Below are 15,245 nucleotides of genomic sequence, written 5' to 3' on the forward strand. Positions count from 1 at the left end.
TTTCTTGCACATATCAATGGGTGTTTTCCCTTAAGCTATGATGTCCGCAATCTGAAAACCAAGCCAGAGAAGGAAGGGAGTAGGATCTCACTGTTTACCATGTAGACACTTAGTTATTCTGTTTACAGCACAATATTCCACTTTTTTCTGTGCTTGATGTACTTAACTCTGGAGGCTCTCATGTCCCTATTCTCCAGTAAATCAGCTCCTCTGAGCTTGGGGCTGGAAAGGCACCTGGGTGCTACCTGCTTCTTATACTCACTAATCCCTCCCCACCCCAGTGTCTTCTGATGCCCCTGGTACCCCTAATTCCTGAGCCTTTTCAGATTTTTTGCAGGTTAATCAGTTTCTCCCTCTACAAGCTTTCTTCATTATGGTGTCAGTTACCACTTATCTATTACTTTGTATCTCTGAAATTTTTTTGAAATATTATCACTTACTGTCATGTCCTATTCCCATTTTCTTCATAACTTATGGGTTTTCTTTTTCATTCTCTTACTATCACGTTGGAGATTTTTCTCGTTAGAGTTGAGCTAGACCTGTGTGTTTAGTCTGCCATATTTAATGAACAGTCCTTTTCCTTGTATTGGACCTTAGATTTCTCGTACTGTCTTGGGAGGGTCCCCTCACCTTCCACCCCATACCAAGTGCTGTGGTATAAGGTTGCCAGATTAGGAAATAAAAATATAGGATGCCCAGTTAAATCTGAACCTTAGATAAACAAATATTGTATAGAACATATTAAACTAAAAAGAAATTATTCATTGTTTTTCTGGAATTCATATTTATCTGGTCATCCTCTATTTTACTTGGCAGCCCTATTAGGATAGAACTTCTCACCTTGACATTGGCCCTGTAGCGCCCAATCCACCCAACTCACCACTTAGCACATAAGCAGCCTTCCTTGCTCTCCGCCTTCCACAAGAGGGTGGTGCTAGGCCTACCTGTGGTTCTACACTCTGTTGAAACAAGATGGGTAAGATGTCTGCTCTCTACATTTTGTTTCTCCCTAAGCTAAAGAGTTTGAATTTCATCCTTAAAAGTTTGGGAGAATTACCAAATATTTTTACCAGTGAAATGATGTGATCAGATTTTGAATTAATAAAAAAATCATGCTGTAGCATAGAGGGTGATAAGTCTTTGGGTCACTGTTGTCATGAGTAATTCAAGCAAGAAAATATGGCATCCGGAACCAGGACAGAACACGTGAGAATGGAGAAAAGAATAGTGCGAGGAATATTAAGGAGGTAGGAACCACTGGCCCGGGAAATTGAAAGCTGTAGGGAAGGGAAGGGAGGTGTTGAAGACGTTTGCTGAGTTTGACTGAAGCCAATGAGGGAGAGTTGAGCCTTTAACCAAGACAAGAAATTCAAGAGGAGAACAGATTTCGGGGAGGAGGTTCCTATTAGTTCTCTCATAAAGGGTTCTCATTTACACAGGGGGGAGGGGGTGTTCTTCTGGGAATCATGAGTGTGTTTGGCTTTGTCCCAAACTCCAGCAAAAAGAAACCACAAGGACATATCCAGCTTACTAAAGTTGCTTGCAAACTCTGGCTTCTGCACTGGCTGTGAGCTCGGCTGATAGAGGAAAGCCTTCCATTTCCCAAATACAAGCAAGGGAGGGGCCTTTTCACATGACAGTTCTGTCTTTTCAACCGGGGGGTGATAGCTGGTGGCAACTGTCAGCTCAGCAGCCCTGGAAGTAGGCTGTCCTCATCTTGCTCCAGGCCATGATGTCAAACGAGAATGATAGGGGCTGTTTTGTGTTCATCCTGAATGGAAATAACCCATCCTGGACAGAGACCTGATAGAATCCAAGAGGACTTGCTCTCTGAAGGAACCATTTTCTTACTGCTTTGGGAGCTTCCTTCCTCACTTTCTCTCTTAACTTTCAGATCATATTATTTGCATCCAGTTCACTTTTTGCACTAAATCATCTGCTTGGAATAATTATGTCAGGGGTAGTTTATTAGCTGCAGTCCACACATGTCCCTTCCTGAGGCCCTGGAAATAATGTGGACTTCTTTGTTGTTGTTAATTTTTGGCTCACACTAAATCTCGTTACTGAATTTAGTTGGTTGAGAGTTTAATATCAACTTCAGTGCCAGTTCTTTGCCCTGTTAATTGTCAAGCCAGTGAAGGCAACTGCTATCTATCTCTGTTAAGCTAATGAGGCCGGGTAAGGATGGAGGAGGGCAGGTGAGCCCATCCCATCACCCCTTGAGTCTCTGGTTGCCCAGGCAACTTTTCCAACGACCGTAAATGGTAGTTGAATGCTTTTCAGTGTTGCTTCCCTCTGTCCTGTGTTAGCAGACCACCTGGCCCTCTCCCTTTTGTTTTCTCAAAGCGTGTGTGGGATGAACACAAATAGTCATCGTGGCCACTCCAGACATGCCTTCTCTGTCAATTTTTATTGCTGTCGATTTCATGTCTTTTTGAAAAAGTTGTACAGAACTGAAAGCACAATTTTGCATGTGAAATTACCAGCACAAAGCAGCAAATGGCTATAGTGACTGGGAAAAGGAAGGTGGATATTGAAGGATACATTTTAAAAGTTGGGGGTGGAGAGGGAGAGGAATTCTGAAACGGACATCTTCAGCTGAGTAACTCTAATGAGTCCATAGAAAAGTAGGAAAAGGGACTGCAAAATCTGAGGGACCACAAATTTGAACAAACGTTACTGAGCCTAAGTTTGCCCTGTTGGACAGATTGTTAACCTTCAGCCAAAGGACAGTGAAATAATAGGAAATCAACAGAACAGATTTTTTTAAATGGATAGCCTGGAAAACAGGACTTAAGTGGAAGAAGAGGGAGACACTCCACCGTAGCTTACAGAAAGAAGCATTCGTCAGCCAATAAGAGGCTTGCTGTTGGTTTTTTTTTAACCAGCCCACATTCCATGAGGTAACCATGGAATATGATGGATTAAATTCAGTGTTCAAATTCTCGTAATGCACATATCCACGCTTGTGCGTGTTTCGCATGCAGGCACGTGCTTCCTAAACTAGGTATGAATAATTGAAATGTGAATTGCATGAAACCCAGCATGGCCCGAAGCTACTCCACTAGTTTTCAAGAAGTACGTTATGCAGTGGGTAAGCATCTGGTCTGGAGTGAAAAGCCCAAGCGTCACATACCAGATCTGTAAACTGCTAACAGATTTGGTCAAAATGATTCGGTCTGTGAGCCTCAGTGTACCTCTGAAAAAGGGGATGATTAATGGAGAAAAAGCCACAAGGCGCACCAGCCTAGTGCCTGGCACACTCCAGCTGCCGCACAGTTGTTCTTTGGGGAGACTTGCCTACAAAGAGCGCGTCCTTTCCATTTCTTGGGTTCTGTGACTGAAGCACAACACACGTGTTCCCACTTCCTTTGGTCCCTCATGGGAGGTGCTTCCTCAGTCTCTGTCTCCCTGTGTTTTGTTGCTGGCGGGTTGCACAGCCTCTTGGTTCTGGGGCTGCAGAGGAGGTTTGGCTACTTGCCAAGCTGTGAGGAGGCATCCCCCCCTGGGGACTGTGTCAGAGAGAGATACTAATGAGATCTCTGTTTAGCCAGCACTGTGAGCTCTCCTGGCAACTAGGGGAGGGCAGAAACACCTTGCACAACAATTAGTTTTTCACAGCCATTAGCAATTTCCAGTCATTAGCACCTAGAAATGCTGCAAATAACACTCAGGACGCAAACACCACTGAGTCGGAACAGGGCTTCTGAGCAGCAGTAGCCCCCAGAGAGGCAGGGGTCTTTTTTTTTTTTTAACATCTTTATTGCAGTATAATTGCTTTATAATGGTATGTTAGTTTCTGCTTTATAACAAAGTGAATCAGCCATACATACACATATATCCCCATATCTCTTCCCTCTTGCATCTCCCTCCCACCCTCCCTATCCCACCTGTCTAGGTGGTCACAAAGCACTAAGCTGATCTCCCTGTGCTATGCGGCTGCTTCCCACTAGCTAGCTATTTTACATTTGGTAGTGTATATAAGTCCAGAGGCAAGGGTCTTAGAGGGTGAGACCCCCTGTCTCTGCCCACTCCAGCAAAAGGGATGTGTGACCCAAAGGGCCTCTGTCCCTTCCCATCGTATCTTTGAAGAAGGCTGCATTAAGCCTATTACTAGTTTCAGCGAAACGTAAATCTTTCTGAAGGAAAGTCCAGAAGACGTAGTATGTCATAAAGCGATTTTAAATTCCTTCACAGACCAAGAAACTTCCTAAACTGGGTATGAATAATTGAAATGTGAATTGCATGAAACCCCAGTGCAGTGCAGTGATTTAGCCCCAAAGCTGTTCATAGCAACACTGCTAAATACTGAAACCATCTATATCTCTAATGGTAAGGACTGGTTAAATAATTGTTATACCCTTTCAGTGGAATATAACACAGCCTTTTACAATAATATACTGGAATTTATAGGTAGATTATATTTTAAAAGGTTATAAAACAGTATTAACATATGACTTCATTTTTTGTAAAAATGATACACAATTTCTAAAATTTCAGCATTGGTTGTTCTTGGGTCTGGGAATGGAAATAGTTTTAAATTTTCATTCTTCTGCTCTGCTTCATATTATTGTTTTAAAATGACTAGACACGTGTAAGTCTTGTGAATTTGAGAGGGGAAAAAGAGCAGAGAAAGTAAGCCCTGCCTGGCTAAGTGGATTTAACATAAATGCAACATTTTAAAGTAAATATTTGGGCTTCCCTGGTGGCACAGTGGTTGAGAGTCTGCCTGCCGATGCAGGGGACGTGGATTCGTGCCCCAGTCTGGGAAGATCCCGTACGCCACGGAGCGGCTGGGCCCGTGAGCCATGGCCGCTGAGCCTGCACGTCCGGAGCCTGTGCTCCACAACGGGAGAGGCCACAACAGTGAGAGGCCCGCGTACCACAAAAAATAATAATAAAATAATAAGTAAAGTAAATATTTTATTGAAGTATAACCTATATACAGAAAAAAGACACAAATACTAAGTACACAGTTTCATAACTTTTCATAAAGTGCATAAACCGAAATGCAAATTGAGTCTTAAAAACAGTGATGCTAATCATTAGAGAAATGCAAATCAAAACTACAATGAGGTATCACCTCACACCGGTCAGAATAGCCATCATCAAAAAATCTACAAACAATAAATGCTGGAGAGGGTGTGGAGAAAAGGGAACCCTCTTGCACTGTTGGTGGGAATGTAAATTGATACAGTCACTATAGAGAACAGTATGGAGGTTCCTTCAAAAACTAAAAATAGAACTACCATACAACCCAGCAATCCCACTGCTGGGCATATGCCCTGAGAAAACCGTAATTCAAAAAGAGTCATGTACCACAATGTTCATTGCAGCACTATTTACAATAGCCAGGACATGGAAGCAACCTAAGTGTCCATCGACAGATGAATGGATAAAGAAGATGTGGCACATATATACAGTGGAATATTACTCAGCCATAAAAAGAAACGAAATTGAGTTATTTGTAGTGAGGTGGATGGACCTAGAGACCGTCATACATAGTGAAGTAAGTCAGAAAGAGAAAAACAAATACTGTATGCTAACACATATATATGGAATCTAAAAAAAAAAATGGTTCTGAAGAACATGGCAGGACAGGAATAAAGATGCAGACATAGAGAATGGACTTGAGGATATGGCGGGGGAGGGTAAGCTGTGACAGAGAGAGTGGCATGGACATATATACACTACCAAATGTAAAATAGATAGCTAATGGGAAGCAGCCACATAGCACAGGGAGATCAGCTCGGTTCTTTGTGACCGCCTGGAGGGGTGGGATAGGGAGCGTGGGAGGGAGATGCAAGAGGGAAGAGATATGGGGATATATGTGTATGTATGGCTGATTCACTCTGTTATAAAGCAGAAACTAACACACCATTGCAAAGCAATTATACTCCAATAAAGATGTAAAAAAAAAAAACAAAAAACAGTGATGTTTCTGCTTGTGGTTCCACAACCAGGAATCTGGATGGTGAGCGATTACAGTAGGGGGTCAGCTAAGAGGAGCTCAGCGATCCAGGTTGGCACATTGGAAGCCGTTGATGGTAACTCTAGAAAGAAAGGTGGTAAATCTTTATTTTGTAGATGCAGCAGTTGGAACAAAGGGAGTGAGAGTAACTTGAATCCCACAGCTTCTAAATAGGGAAGCTGAGATTCATTCCCAAGCAGTCAGGCTCTGGAATCAATGCCTCTCCAAGAAGGAAAAAATATAGCTGCGGCAACAAGCAGAAGGCCAGAGCTATCCCTCAAGGCTTGATGACTGGATATCAGCAGAGGGGGAAAAGATGTACAGGAGAGCGCAGGAAGGCTTATGTTGGGAAGGGATAGAAAAAACAGTTCTGGCAGTTCTACAAAAGGCAGACCAATGGAGAAAGCAATACTCCTGGTCTGGTACCTTTGTGTGCTTATATTCCATGCAGGAATAAAAGATGCCCTTGAGGCTGATGGGCCAGAGATGCTGAGCATGAGAGCTCGGGCCTTGTTCAGAAGTCACAGTCAGCTCAGGAGGACAGAATCCGATTTCTCTATCCTACATTTGCTGATTCAAAAGGAAGTAAGGCATAACTCATCATCCCCTCCACCTTAAACATGCCCCCCCCCCCCACAAATCTTCACTAAATTATCAAATTTGTTTGCCCCTTGAAATAACTGCTCTGGGTGAACCACGCAGAGGGTGTGCTTTGGGCAAGGAATAACTTTGGAGAATAGAGGGTAAATGTTGAGGATCTTGGGCGATGACAGCAGAAAGTCACCTCCCAAAATAAACTCAGCCAGGGAGGACCAAGCTTGGGAAGCTTTCATGGGCAACATTTTGTCAGAGATATATGCCTGGGAACATGGTTTTCCTAATTAACTCAATGGTAGTACTGTGCTGTGCTAAGAGGGCTAGATATGATACCTTGTAAATACCTCTATTCACATTGTAACATTCTGTTTTGTCACTGTAAGCTTTTCAAGGATAAGGGCTATGTGGTGCATCTCAACATCCCCAATGCATCATAAAGTGCCTGGTAGATAAGGGATGCTAAATAAATGCTTACTAAATGTATAGAACACACACCCTAGATTTTCTAGGGCAATACCAATTTAAATATTCCATGGATTATGTACTCCAATTCAAGTTCAGAAACATTGATCACCAGAGAGTTAGGTCTAAATGTGGCTCATGGGAATTGCTGGGAATTCTGAGGAGCTATTTCTCAGCAGTAGCTGCAACATCCATCATTTCCCATAGTGTTTCTCAGTCATTCTTTGGCCCCAGAAAAGGTAGGATGAGACAGAAATCAAGAAGTCCCTGGCAGTGAGGGAATCAAGACCTTTATAAAACTTAAAATTGGATCCCAATATTCATACCTCAGGAACTTCAGAGGTTTTTTTTTTTAATCACTTACACACCTTTTCAACAGGCATTTATTGAAATCTTACTAAGTGCCAGGATAATATTCAATGCTAAAAGTACAAAAATTAATAAGACAGAATCCAGACATAACATATATAAATTACAGCATGAATTGGATAGTGTTTATATCACAGAAGATGTCTTTGGCTGCAAGTAAGAGAAATGAAATAGTGGCTAAAACAAAAGAAAATTTTAATCATCTCACAGATTATCAAATTCTGGAAGAAAATGGTTGCAGATTAGTTCAGCAGTTCAACAATATTATCAAAAACCTGTGTTCTGTCTTTTCACTGTTTTATCCTGTGCCCTTTGGCTTGTTGCCTCATGGTCACAAAATGGTTGCTGTCACTCCAAGCACCATGTTCTCACGCAGTTGCATTCAAGTCAGGTAGGAAGGAACTTACTGTTTCTCTTTGTAACAGACAGATCCCTTCAACAAACTGCCCCTTTGGTCTCAACGGTCAGAACTGGGTCACATGCCCACTTCCAATTCTGTCACCAGGAGAGGGGAAGGGAATTGCTATGTTTGGTGTAAGCCAATTATGCTTCATTCTCTCAGGCTGGGGGAAGGGTTCCATTTTCCTTAAGTATGTTGCCACACCCAGAAGTGGGGATCCTATAACCTAAAGAAGATGGAAGGAGAAGGTAACCAACTATGCTTGCCAACAGGTTAAGCAGAGTTGTGTCTATTTTGTACCTATTTTCCATGAGTTGTGCCATGTACTGTACCTATTTTCTCTTATTAATGACACGTGTTTAGCCCCACATGCCTTCCCTAGCATCACGCCCAAAGCCCTGGCCTTTCACTGACTCTGCCCTGGCGTTGACCGCCCCAGTGCAGGGAGTAAAATAAGCTGTCAGACTCAGCTGTGGCCTTATGTTGAGCTCCCATAACCTTAAGCTTTCACAAGTCTAACCAATTTCACAAAATGCAGTTTGTTGATGTGAGTGGGAGTTAGGAATGCTGGAGGGGAAGGGTGAAAGTCAGGTCAGTGAAAGAGATTTGAAGTGGATTTCCTTCTTTAGACAGAGGGTTCCTGTCAGGACTCAACTCCAGTGGCTTCTCCTGAGTGGCCCCGCCCAGCCACAGGTGTAGCTGAATGTCATTTTAGAGGAAGAACAAGTAGATTTTTCTCCCTGAAGAGCACTGGGTATTGCTTTTAGAATATACATGAGAGAAATAAAAAGTGGTCTGAGTCTGGGGGAAAAAAGGTGACTGGAAGAGATCTCTACAGGGGGATGTGACTTTGGTCAACACACCCATTGGCGCTGGTTTTACAAGGCTACACTCTATACTGCTGCTATATATAATGTGATATGTACAATACTGTATATATAATATCATGTGATATAATGTAATACAATATAACCTAACAAAGAGTAACTAAAACTTACCGAGCATTCCCTGTGATGGACAGGTTACAGAGTACTTTCCTTGTATGATTACTTATGATCACATTCATGGTATAAGTTCCATTATTATCCAGAGGTTGGTAACTTGCCCAAAGCTACTGCATTAGATGGCGGACTCCAGGGTTCAGGGCTGTCTGCCCCCAGAACCCGCCGCATCCCACACCCCACTCTACCACTTTGCTGTCTGCTTCCAGTTCGTCTTTTTCCCACTAGGGTGTGAAGGAGTATTGTGGCAACAAGGCCAGGTGTTAGCAAAAGACAAGACAGTGAGAGAGTTTATAATGAAAAATAGTTCATTTGGACTCTGGATTGGGAACAAATGTTCAACTGGTTAGAAAAATACAAGAAATGACACCAAAAAGTTATTTTAATCCTGCCCAAATGTTCAGAGAACAAAAGAGCTAAGTTAAATGTTTCTTTTTCTACAGAGTTCAGTAGACTAAAGAACAGAAGAGGAAATGCTGTACTAATAGGAATTAGATAAACAGATGAACCTCTTTCCCCAGCGTAGAATTCATGCAAATTTATTCACGCATCATCAAGGTTTTGCAATTCCCTTGTGTATTTCCACAATCATTCTCTACCCAGATAGTTCATTCATTAACTCAAACACTCAATTTTCCTTCCTCCCTCCCTCCCTCCCTCCTTCCTTCCTTTTTTCCGTTTCTTTCTTTTCTTTCTTTCTTCTTTCCCTAGTCATTTGTCAGATGTTTATTCAATCTCTTCCATGTACTGGGTACCAAGGAGGATAATGGAGGCTTAAGAATAAAAGAAAATGGAAAAAAAAAAAGCACTGTTTCCTGCCTTGAATGGAATTTAAATATGCTCACAAGAGACGGCAGTTTTCTCCTTCGTATCTACTTTCAGCTCCGCGTTATCCGTGAATGGTTCTCTGCTATAGACAGACCTCCTTTAGTCCTCCGGCATGGCACTGCTATACTGGAGAGAGTTGCCTGTCCCTAATTTAGGATTGGGATACTGTAAAGAATGGAAGACATTAGATATGTCCTCTGTTGATCTGTTTGATTGGAGCAAATCCTGGTCCAGGGACCTCCTATGAGGTTCTGAGACATCAATATCCTATGGGATTTTGAAGACATCAAAGGTTCCAAGAACTGATCAGCCCAAAGTGGTCCCTTTAAGATTTCCCTCCCACCTGTGAAGCGGCTAGGCCGTGGGTAAGGCAGGTGTTTGGGGGCAGTCTTCATTCTCCAAGTCTACTCAAGAGATAACCCCTGCAACTGGATGGCTGATAGCCATTCCCCCTGGTCTGGCCTTTCAGCTTGACTCACAGATCCTAATGAAAGTCTCACCTCTCCAGTGCCTTTCTCTGGACACTGAAAAACCAGTGATGAGCACCGTTCCTGAAACAGCTCTAGAATTATCCACACCTCTATATGGCCTCCTGCTATACAAAGCCCCCAGAGACTGGGATCCCACCCTAACTATCCCATCCTGAGAAGGAATTACAGATCATTGAAGATGACCTGCATCAAAAAATGCTCCCCATGGTGATGGCAAACGTCCTAAGCAGTTTCCTATGTCGGAGGCAGTTCATGACCATAACTGGAACCCAATTATGATAATGCTTTAGAAAGAGCCCCCCAACCCCACCAAAGCCTAGGTATTTCTTTCTGCTCATTTCTCTGCCCAGATTTTCTCCTTTACAAAATAAATAGTTCAGACTAAGACGGGGCCTCCGGTCCTATCGAGCTTGGACGATCTATGACTTCTGAGTACTTGATGTATCTGCTTTGGCAGTTTGCACTGAGAACTGGACTTCAGAGATGTAGCACGTCCTGAGGTTCACTCAAGTGGTAAGCATATTCGGTTTCCCTGGTATGCATCTACCAGGCATCTCTGGCATCTGGAGTGCCGGGGGCAGCTGGCATTCCCTGCCCAGTCCTGGGGGAGATGCAGCAGCTACTCCACTAAAGGACACTTTGGTCTCCATGGGAGCAGGTCTGTCCTCTTGGCAGAGGGCAGCCTGGGGAGAGGAGACACATCCGTGTGCTGCAGCTTGGGCAGAATGCCCTGGGGGCCGCGATCCCAAACGCCCATGAATGGAGGCAGGGGACAGCCAGTCCCAGTGTGCCTGTGTCCTGTTTGATCTTAGAAACTTGGAAGCCTTTAGGACCTGGAAGTGCTCACGTCCAGAGGCCTTGCAGTGTGGTGGAAAGAGACCTGGCTTTGCGATCAGAAGTTCTGGTCTGAGTCTCAGCTCTGCCCTTACTGGCTACGTGACTAGGAGCAGGTCTGCTCACCCAGCCGAGTGTGGGTTTTCTTGTCTGTCCAATGGGGAGAATTAGATCTTCCCTGATGACCTCATGGGCTGGCCTTTGTTGGTTACTTTTCCTACACAGAGTGCACAACACTCCCTCCACCACAACCCGTGATGTCTTCATCACAATCTAATGACAATATTGCTGCAGGATGATGATAAAATTAATATTAATTTTTGTAGCAAATAGAAAAATAACTATTGCTACCAGCTGAGCTCTTATTATGTACCACACACTCTACTAAGGACTGTAGAAACATTAGGTCACTGGCCAAGGTCACATGGCTGGTAAATCTTACTGCAGGACTCAACCCAGACATCCCCGACTCCAGAGCCAAGATCTTAACCCCAAGAGCACTTCGCTTCATTCCTTGTGCCCAAACAGCCCGGTTTCTTTAAGTCCTGGCTGGCAGAGAATGAGTGAGATGTGCTGGCTTGTCTACTCACCTTGATAAACGAACTAAATTAATTAAATCCTTTAAAACAGCCAAACACAGCAACTTTGGAATACATATCTTAAAAGATATTTAAGGTGCATAGTTAAATAAATGCATGCATTTTAAAAAGCGTATTTTCACTAATAGTCAAGCAACATTGCTTACTGCCTTATGACAAACTTTTTCATAGGCTTGTACAGGGTGGCATCCATCCCAACCATCCAACACCCACCTCCAAATTCATTCTTTTAAGAACAATTTTTCGAGTGCCTACTCTGTGTCATGCACCCGAGAAGTGCTCAGATTCAGTGACGAGTGAGGCGTTTGTGCCCTCAAGGATCATTCTGGTGAAGGAGACTGATAGACAAGTAGAGCCTGAAAGTCCTTTGGGGTGGGTTGGGGGAGGACAAACAGAACCTAAGAAGCTAATCCAGTCTGAGAGCACCAGAGAAGACTTCCCAGAAAAGGTGACAGCTAAGCTGAGTGAGGGTCAAGCTTTTGGAAGGGAGGGGGGCAAGGACATGGTGGGGAGGAAGGAAAGGGGCAGGACAGTTCAGGAAGTGGGAACGTCCTATGCGGTGGCTAAGAGGCAAGAGAGGCATGACCCATTCGGAGAGCCAAAAGGAGTTCAGAATGGCTGAAGGACAGAGCCCAAAGATGGGAGATGAGAGCTGAAAAGGAAGCCGTATCATGCAGGGTCATATATATCATGCAAAGGAGATCGGACTTTATTGTAATCACATTGAGAATTAATTGAAAGGGTTCAAGCCGGGTGGTGGGGAGGTGGGTTCTAATCTGCTTTGTGTGTTGCAAAGATGACTCTGGCCCTAGCATGGAAAATAGATTAATGAGGGGAGGGGGGGAGGGCAGGTAACAGAAGATAGACCTAACCATTCCTGGAGTAATTCAACCAAAAGCTGAAGATGACTCAGCCTGGGGCACTGGCAGTGGGAATGGAGAGAAGCAGGTACTATGAAGAATGTTTAGGGAGGTGATGTGATTGAGTGAAGATGGGGGTGGGGAAGGCATGGTGTCAGGGATGTTGTGTCTGTGCCAGCCCTCACCATCCCTGAAAATAAGGGGTGGTCCATCTTGTTTCAGGCTTTTCCCAGTTAAGATGGAATGGTTTTGTGTCCCCCAATTTCTGAATCCATCATCCCATGCTTTTTGACGTCTCTCATCGCTTCTTTGGCCCTACATTTTCTTTCATTCTTCAGTGTGATAACTAGGGCAATGTGAACTGTGGCATCAAACCCAGAACTTTCAGTGGCTTAGCACAATAAAAGTTTATTTCTTGCCCATGTAAGAATCTTCCCAGGTGGGCCAGTGGCTTTCCTCCATATGCACATTCAGAAAGCAGGCCTCCTTCTATTATATGGCTTGGCCATTCCCTAGGGCCCCAGTGCTCTCAGCATCCAGTTTAGTAGAAGGAGCAAGAGAGATTGAAGAAAGTAACCTTGGTGCATAGAACCTCATTTGTATGTCCATTAGTGAGAACTCGTTGCATGGCCACATCTGGTTGCATAGTTTATACCTACACACGAACATGAGGGAGGGCACATGAAGGTTTGCTAGACAGCCACCTCTGACACAGGCCTGCATATTAACTGATTTTTTTTCCTTTTTTTTTTTTTTTTTTTTGCGGTACGCGGGCTCTCACTGCTGTGGCCTCTCCCGTTGCGGAGCACAGGCTCCGGACACGTCGGCTCAGCGGCCATGGCTCACGGGCCCAGCCGCTCCGCGGCATGTGGGATCTTCCCGGACCGGGGCACGAACCCGTGTCCCCTGCGTCGGCAGGCGGACTCCCAACCACTGCGCCACCAGGGAAGCCCTCCCTTATTTTTATTTAGCTGCTTCCACTCGTTGACATTTCCTGATCACCGGAATGACACATTTCATTCCTCTGGTTTAGACTCTGAAGGAGGATGACACTCCTCTAATGCACCAAAAAACAAAACAAAACAACAAAAAAAACCCTTAATGGTTTTTGGACCCTTGGTTAGTTAACAGCTGAGTAGTTCTAATCTTTTCTGTTTTCATTGCCTTAACCACAAATCGTGGTGCTTTTTGTATATTTTATGTATAAATCACACAGTTGAATTCTGACTATTTTAAAGACAAAAGTCTGTTAAACTTTTTTATTGTAAAGAATATTTATTATGCGAATCTATTATATTTACTGCAAAAACTGTTGAAATGTACTCATGTCTGAATATAACAAAATATCAATACATAACGGAAAATAAGGTGACAGGCAGGAAGTACATATGTTAACTATAATGCAGAAAACATATTAATGAAACTATCAAAAATTATTTTATTACTTTTTTTTAAAGTTTCAAAATATTTATTGAAAAACAATTTACCATGACATTCCTACACCACAAACATACCACAGGACTCTAAAAAACAAAAAACAAAACAAAACAAAAGACAAACAAAACAGAGAAAGGACAATTCACAAGCTGTCCATCCCAGGTAAACCCGTGACCGTTGTGCTGCCACTGAGAAAAGTCCACCTGAGAAGTGGGAGATGTGGGTTCAAGTTCTGGCTCCATCAATAATTTATTGCATGACTTAAGCAAGTCACTTTGCCTCTCTGGGCCCCAGTGTCCTCATCAGTAAAAGGGATGGACTGGGCTACGCCAGTGTTTCTCTGTGTCCTATAGAACATTAGTTACATGAAAAATTCTGTGAAAAACTCTTCTCTGGCCAAATAAGTTTGGGAAATACTGTGAATTTTAAACCTCTCCTGGGACATTATAATAACCTCAGAGTAGAATTGAACATAATTCATACAAATTAAACATGTTATAATTATCTTTTACATTTTATACAGCTCTATTGAGATATAATTTGTATGCCAGATTTACCTACAGTATAAAATTAAATAATTTTTAGTATATCATTACTTCCAAAAGAAACCCCATACTCATTAGTGATCTCCCCATTTCTCCCCAAACCCTCAGCCCTAGTCAATCACAAAAGTACTTTATGTCTCTATAAATTTGCCTAAACTGGAAATTTCATATGAATGGAATCATACAATAGGTGCTCATTTGTGATTGGCTTCCTTTACTTAGCATAATGTTTTCAAAGTCTATCCAGGTTGAGATATGTGGGGTAGTCCATTCTAGTTTATGGTTGAATAGTATTCCATTATATAAATACACCACATTTTATGCATTCATCATTGATGGACATTTGAGTTGCATCCATTTTGGTTATTATGAATAATGTTGCTATGAATATTCATGTACAAGTTATCATGTGGACATTTTCATTTTTTCTTAAATCTATACCTAGAAGGTGAATTGCTGGGCAATAGGATAACCCTATGTTTAACCTTTTTAGAAACTGCCTGAGTACTTTTCCAAATGCACCATGTTACATTCCTATGAGCAGTGTATGAGGGCTCCAATTTCATCAACATTTGTTTTTCTCTTTTTATTGTAGCCATCCTAGTGGGTGTAAAGTGGTATCTCATTGTAGTTTTGATTGCCATTTACCTAATAAGTAATGATGTCAAGCATCTTTTCATGTGCTTATTGGCCATTTGTATATCGTCTTAGGAAAACTGTCTATCCAGATCCGTTGCCACTTCTTATTTGTTATTTTTCTTTTATTATTGTGTTGTAAGAGCTCTTTATCCTTTATCAGATACATGATTTGCAAATATTTTCTCCAATTCTGTGGACTGTATTTTAACTTT

At 42.7% G+C, this 15,245-nt stretch overlaps 1 long non-coding RNA gene across 1 annotated transcript in view; it reads right to left on the reverse strand.

Annotated features, from left to right (window-relative positions):
* Positions 1-13,772: 13,772 nt before the first annotated feature.
* LOC116755668 overlaps positions 13,773-15,245 on the reverse strand; it is a 48,773-nt gene continuing 47,300 nt past the window's right edge. Inside the window, exon 6 of the long non-coding RNA XR_004350422.1 lies at positions 13,773-14,196. This is a non-coding gene — a long non-coding RNA (uncharacterized LOC116755668). The remainder of the gene's footprint in view (positions 14,197-15,245) is intronic.

The sequence above is a fragment of the Phocoena sinus genome, chromosome 6 (genome assembly GCF_008692025.1).
Source record: "Phocoena sinus isolate mPhoSin1 chromosome 6, mPhoSin1.pri, whole genome shotgun sequence".
Lineage (NCBI taxonomy): Eukaryota > Metazoa > Chordata > Mammalia > Artiodactyla > Phocoenidae > Phocoena > Phocoena sinus.